This window comes from Martes martes (assembly GCF_963455335.1).
Source record: "Martes martes genome assembly, chromosome: 6".
Taxonomy (NCBI): domain Eukaryota; kingdom Metazoa; phylum Chordata; class Mammalia; order Carnivora; family Mustelidae; genus Martes; species Martes martes.
Genome location: NC_137893.1, coordinates 3850581 through 3856565, shown reverse-complemented (window position 1 = coordinate 3856565; position 5985 = coordinate 3850581). Strand labels below are relative to the sequence as shown.

The window sequence follows — 5985 nt, the reverse complement described above, 5'->3', positions numbered from 1 at the left end:
GAGCAGTGAGAGCACAGATGATTTCTAGGGCAGTGAAAATGTTCTCTGTGATATTATTATGTGGATACAGTAAACATTTGTCCAAACCCATAGAATATACAAGACCAAGAGTGAGTCCTAATGTAAATTATGGACTTTGGGGGATAACGATGTGTCAGTGTAGATTTATTGATTGTAACAAGTGTAGCACTCTGGTGTGAGGTGTTGATAGTGGAAGAAGTTGTGCGTGTTTGGGAGGCTGGGGTTACACGGGAACTCCCTGTCCCTTCCACTCAACTCTTGCAGTGAATTTAAAACTGCTCTAAGTCTCCAGCTGTGGGCCTGTGGGGAGCATAGCAGCAGACTTGGAGTGGAGACAAAGAGAAGGAGTGGCCAGGAGGCAGCTTTGGGACAGCCTGTGGTGACAGCATGCCAGAGGGGCTGCTGTCTGCCCTGGAAGCCCGAAGGTCTTGTCAAGAGAACTTAGAGAGGGGCGCCTGGGTGGGTCAGTGGGTTAAGCCTCTGCCTTCGGCTCGGGTCATGATCTCAGGGTCCTGGGATTGAGCCCCGCATCGGGCTCTCTGCTCAGCAGGGACCCTGCTTCCCCCTCTTTCTCTGCCTGCCTCTCTGCCTACTTGTGATCTCTCTCTCTCTGTCAAATAAATAAAATCTTAAAAAAAAAAAAAAGAGAGAGAGAGAGAACTTAGAGAAATGCTAGCAATTTCAAGAAACCAAAAGTTGTTGCCTCTGATGAGGAAAAGCAGTTCCTGGAGTCACTAATATCCAGAGACGGGAAATTTCAAGAACTGATGAAATTGGCACTGGATTGGGGAAAAATCCATCATGAAATGCAAGTTGAAGAGAAGAAAGTGGAGAAGAGAGAAGGTGATATTCAGCAATTACAAAAACCCTTAAGGAAGCAGAACAGATACTAGCTAGAGTGTTTACCAAGCAAAAGAAAAACTCAAATCAAAAGAAAAAGCAAGAAAAGGTACCATCTCCTCTGAAGACCTAATTACGCATTCACATAGGGTTAGTGCAAGCAAAACTGTGTTCTCCACTGACTTGGGGCCCAGGGGACCCACATAGACCATATCCAACTGATTTAGAGATGAGAAGTAGATTATTGGATCAAATGAACAATCCTTCCACTAATGGTGTAGACAGTCATTTACCAGGGGACGGACCTGCAGGAGGCAGATTGCCAGATGTCCTTGCTCCACAATAACCATGGCAGTCAAATGACATGTCAGTGACTATGCTGCCACCAAATCACATCTTGTTGGGACCTCTGGGGCATAATAAGGAAAATGAAGATGATGTAGAAGTCATGTCAACAGACTCCTTAAGCAGTAGGACTAATTCTGATCAAAAAACACAAGAGACAAAATTCACACAGAATTGAATATGATAAGGGATACCTGGGTGTCTCAGTCGGTTGACCATCAGACTTTTGATTTCAGCTCAGGTCATGAGCTCAGGGTCGTGAGATTGAACCTGGCTCTGGGCTACATGCTGGGAGTGGGGTCTGCTTAGGATTCTCTCTCTCTCTCTCTGCCCCTTCCCCCACCTCACTTCCTCTCAAAAATAAACAACAACAACAAAAAAAAAACCAGAATTGGAAACAGTAGAATTATGTTTCTTAAAAAATTGCAAGCCTGTAAAAAAATAGCCAGGTAATTCAGGCTACAGTGGAATTATGCAGCCCATTAAGAATCACTGGACTTTCTTTTCCATTTTTTTTTAAGATTTTATTTATTTATTTATTTATTTGAGGGAGAGACAGAGATAGTGAGCTAGGAGGAGAAGGAGAAGCAGACTCCCTGCTGAGCAGGGAGCTGGATGTGGGGCTTGATCTCAGGACCCTAAGATCACAGCCTGAGCCTAAGGCAGACACTTAACAGACTGAGCCACCCAGGTGCCCCTGTACTTTCTTTTTAAAACCAAAAATCATGGTTTCAATTCTAAACCACTAAATTAATATTTAAAGAACAATTAAAATTTACTGTTGGAAAAAAATTACTCATTTCAGTGTCGCTCTACCCTGTTACATTCCAGTTGTGTTGGATTTGCACATGGTAGTTCGGGAAATAAAAGCTGAGGGAATGACCCATGTACATATCACAATTAGCCCCTGGAATTATTTAGAAAAGCATTTTAAATAAGAGCAGTGGATCACTGAATGTGTGTCCTATCTCAAAATAACAAAACCCTCATTTGAGAGTGAAGGCTGGTAGCTTCTATCACAGTAATGGAAGAAATTGTCTTAATTTTTGCAGTGTGTAACTATTGTAATTTTTTTAAATAGTTTTGTAAATACAAACTTTTGTTTGTAAAAAAAATAAAAATAAAAAAATAAAACTCCTCTAAAAAAGCAATGGCATGGATGGAGCTAGAGATTATTATGCTAAGTGAAATAAGTCAGAGAAAAACAAATACCACATGATTTCACTCATATGTGAAATTTAAGAAACAAAACCGATGATCATAAGGGAAAGAAAAAAAGAGAAAGGAAGGCCAACCGTAAGAGAGACTCTTGACTATAGAAAACAAACTGAAGGCTGATGGAGGGGTGGAGGTTGCGGGATGGGCTAGATGGGTGATGTGTATTAAGGAGGGCACTGTGATGAGCATGAGGTGTTGTATGTAAGTGATGAATCACTGAGTTCTACTCCTGAAACCAAGATTACACTACACGTTAACTAATTAGAATTTTTTTTACTAATTAGAATTTAAATAAAAACTAGAAACAGTTAAAAAAATGCCCTAAAAAAGGTCTTTATTAAAAAAAAAAAAAAACTCACATAGGGGCGCCTGAGTGGCTCAGTGGGTTAAAGCCTCTGCCTTGGGCTCAGGTCATGATCTCAGGGTCCTGGGATCAAGCCCCACATCGGGCTCTCTGCTCCACAGGGAGCCTGCTTCCTCCTCTCTCTCTGCCTGCTTCTCTGCCTAGTTGTGATTTCTCTCTGTCAAATAAATAAAATAAAATAAAATAAAAAACCCTCACACATAATTGGATCTTAAAATAGAAATTTAAAATAATAAAGCAATGACTAATAAACTAGAAAGAAAATAGACAAACCCACAAGTCATATACTGTATTATTCCATTTATATGACATTCTTGCAAAGACAAGCTTTAGAGACAGAAAACAGATCAGCAATTGCCCAGGACTGTGAGCTGGGAGAAGGGTTCACTACGTGAGGGCAGAGGGAAATGTTTTAGGGTGATGGAACTGTATAAAATCTTTATCATGGTGGTCGTTGCAAGCCTGTACACATTTGCCAAAACTTACTGAGTCCTACACTAAAAAAGGGGAATTTCACTATTTGTAAATTAATTATTGTTTTAATTTTTAAATCGGGGAAAATAAAGAAACATTAAAAAGCAACAGAAAGGAGTGCCTGGGTGGCTCAGTGGGTTAAAGCCTCTGCCTTGGGCTCAGGTCATGATCCCAGGGTCCTGGGATCGAGCCCCACATCGGGCTCTCTGCTCTGCAGGGAGCCTGCCTCTCTGCCTACTTGTGATTTCTGTCTGTCAAATAAATAAATAAAATCTTAAAAAAAAAGCGACAGAAAATATTCATTGCAATCTTTTTCTACAGCTATATATTCTTACTTTCAGGAATTCAATTAACTTTTCTTTCACATGTACCAATTAGTAAAACTTAGTTCGAAGATCAGCTCTCACACATCTTAGCTGTGCTAAAATCGAAACTACCCCAGGGTTCACATTTTTTGTGTGAAAATATGAAATGAGTGCATTCAATAAACTAAGTAAATGATATCTGAGACCTCTTTCAGAATGCATGGCATTGCAATGATTCAGCACACATCTGTTTAAGCAATTCTTTGAGGTTTGTGTTTGCTAAATCTTCATTAACTCATCTGCAAGTTGAAAACAAAAGTAATATGAATCGCTGTATAGCCAGAGATGTGGTTATTCACTGAAATTTAGAATCAGAAAGTGACTTTATGATCAAACACTCCAAATCCTTGTTATAAAGCATGTTGGGTCCAGATGGGTTGGTGGCCAGGGCAGCTCGTTGGTGACCACCCCGGACCATGTCAGATCATGTCAGCTGCTTTTGCTTCTACTTCCCGTCTCCATCCAGCACCTAGTGGAGTGCAGCAAGTGTGATCATATCTTTCTTTAACTCCAAACTTCCCTATGCATTCCCGTCTCACTCAGAGTAAAATCCGGAGTCCACAGAGTAGTAAGTGCGGCCTCACACGATGTGCCCCTTCTTGCTTCTGGGACTTCACTTCCTGTGACTCTTTGACCCCATTCTTCCCCTTCCGGGGACAGAGGACTCATGTCCTCTGGATCTCAGCCACTATAAGGCTGGCTCCTCTATGAGAATGCTCGTCCCCAGCATCACTTCATCTCTGGTTCTATGTCTCTCGGTTCCCCCAGGTCTTTATTCAAATGCTACCTGAAACCATCAGGCCATCCTATCTAAAGGGACAACCCCCCATCCCCACTGATGCTGTTCTTCTTAGCACTTACCAGTAATTGACGTGCTGTAGATCTTTAAATAATGTTTGCTTAATTCTGTTCAACTAGGATGGAAGCTCCACAGGGCAGGGAAAATGGACAGGAGAGTTACCCAGGGGGAGTAGAATTAGATTTAATTGAAGAACTATCCACCGTCAGCCACAGGGTCTCCATGGAGCCTCCTCGGCATTCATGCTTAAATGCCATGGACAGTGGATGCTCTCTATCACCCTGCATCCACCTGCACTGGAGATTGTGACTGGGCCGCAGTTATCCTGCACCTGACTCATGTCATTGCTGGTGTGAGGGAGGCACACATGACTTGTCTGTGGGACCACAGCTTTCGAAACATTGTCTGCACACAGGACTGAGGTCTGGACTTGACACTACACATACTGACTGGCTGGAACACTGGGTTGTCTCCCGTGGAGATGGGCAAGAATGGTTCCTTTGGGAAGAAGAGCGCAAACAGATTATCTCGTGCCACTGGATGGCTAAATGGACACAAAAAGTCAAACGCCTCTCCCCATAGTATAAAGTTGTCACTGGAAGGACTGGCAGCAGCCAGGTGACAGTCCCCAGCCATCTTTTTTTTTTTTAATTAATTAATTTATTTTAATAAACATATGATGTATTTTTATCCCCAGGGGTACAGGTCTGTGAATCGCCAGGTTTACACATTTCACAGCACTCATCATAGCCCATACCCTCCCCAATGTCCATTTCCCCACCACCCTCTCCCGTCCCCTCTCCCCCCAGCAACCCTCAGTCTATTTTTTGAGATTGAGTCTTTTATGGTTTGTCTCCCTCCCAATCCCATCTTCTTTCATTTTTTCTTTTCCTACCTCCCCCCAACCCCCCCACATTGCATCTCCACTTCCTCATATCAAAGAGATCATATGATAGTTGTCTTTCTCCGATTGACTTATTTCGCTAAGCATAATACCCTCTAGTCCCAGCCATCTTTTTGCCTCTCGAAAGGGACACATGTCCCTTGCCAATGGGACATAAGCAGAAGTATATTTGTCATTAACAAGTCACAGCAGGAGAAAAGTCAGATGAGTCCTTCCCCCTGCCGTGAGCCTGTCGACAGGGCAGTGGAGGTACAAGCTGTGAGCAACCGCAGACTCAAAGCCACCACAGTCTGACCACGACCGTGGACCTGGACTTCTATATGAGCAAGCACCAGACTCCCACTGTGAGAAACCCCGAAAGACTGGGGCCCGCTGGCTGTACCAGGTCTTACTCTACCTGACACTCAGAGCTCGGAGCTGCTTTCCCATACGTGATCCTCGGTCTTTTTAAAAGTTGTTCTCACCCTCTCCCAAAGTTAGAAAGTTAAGGGTATGAGCTCATGGCTCCCAAATACCACCAACACACACACACACACACACACACACACACACACACACACACTCACGCACACGCACACAGAGTGGTGCATCTGCCTAGAATGGACTCCCAAGTGAGAGTCACCCAAACAAACACGATCTCCTTCTTATTTTCTCT

The 5985-nt window shown here is 43.1% G+C and overlaps 1 pseudogene across 1 annotated transcript; it reads left to right on the top strand.

The window, feature by feature from the left end:
- The first annotated feature begins 681 nt into the window (after window positions 1-681).
- LOC308345135 (mediator of RNA polymerase II transcription subunit 4-like) lies at window positions 682-1384 on the top strand (annotated as a pseudogene). Its single transcript has one exon. The product of its transcript is annotated as a mediator of RNA polymerase II transcription subunit 4-like (transcript).
- The last annotated feature ends 4601 nt before the right edge of the window (window positions 1385-5985 follow it).